Below are 685 nucleotides of genomic sequence, written 5' to 3' on the forward strand. Positions count from 1 at the left end.
TTTTCATGTTCCTTTTTCAAATGAAATTTTGAATGTGTTTATTACTTGACATATGACATATTAGAGAATCATCTAGTAAGATAAAACCCTCATGTTAGTATTTGGTATGAGCCTTTTTTATTATGCTAAAACATTTTTGAAACAACGCCAAGAAATAAATATAACTTTAAGAAATGTTTGATTTAAAAGTCCAGAATAAATTTTTTGCAATTAAATCTTTCTATTTGGTCAGAGAGAAACTCTATACTATAATATGGTAATGTTCTCTTCCATTTTCAAAGTTACTTTAGTTTTCGGGCTAAGTGATGAATACAGTGGTTCTTCAACTACAATTTATACAAATAAGCTGGAAAACTTATTAAAATATACGTTTCACTACCCCTTCAGAGCTTCTTCACCTCTCCACCCATGCCCTCCCCCTACTATCCAACTCCAATTCAGTCAATTTGAGATTGGGTTCAGACCGTCAGGGTTAGAAAACCTGTAGCCTTGGGGCCACATGTGGCCTTCTGGATCCTTGAGGTAGGCCTTTTGACTGAATCCAAATTTTACAGATGAAATCCTTTTAATAAAGGGATTTGTTCCATGAAGTTTGGATTCAGTCATGGGGCCACATGTAGGTGATTTTAAGGTATTAACTCCTTGAGAGATAATAATCTAATACCTTTTTTTAAATTGTTCATCT

General features: G+C 33.4%; 1 protein-coding gene across 1 annotated transcript in view; it reads left to right on the forward strand.

Annotated features, from left to right (window-relative positions):
* The window catches only part of RPGRIP1L (RPGRIP1-like), a 121,361-nt gene that overhangs the window by 32,930 nt on the left and 87,746 nt on the right, over nucleotides 1–685 (forward strand). The window lies entirely within an intron of this gene.

This window comes from Propithecus coquereli, unplaced genomic scaffold, assembly GCF_000956105.1.
Source record: "Propithecus coquereli isolate 6110/MARCELLA unplaced genomic scaffold, Pcoq_1.0 Scaffold395, whole genome shotgun sequence".
Lineage (NCBI taxonomy): Eukaryota > Metazoa > Chordata > Mammalia > Primates > Indriidae > Propithecus > Propithecus coquereli.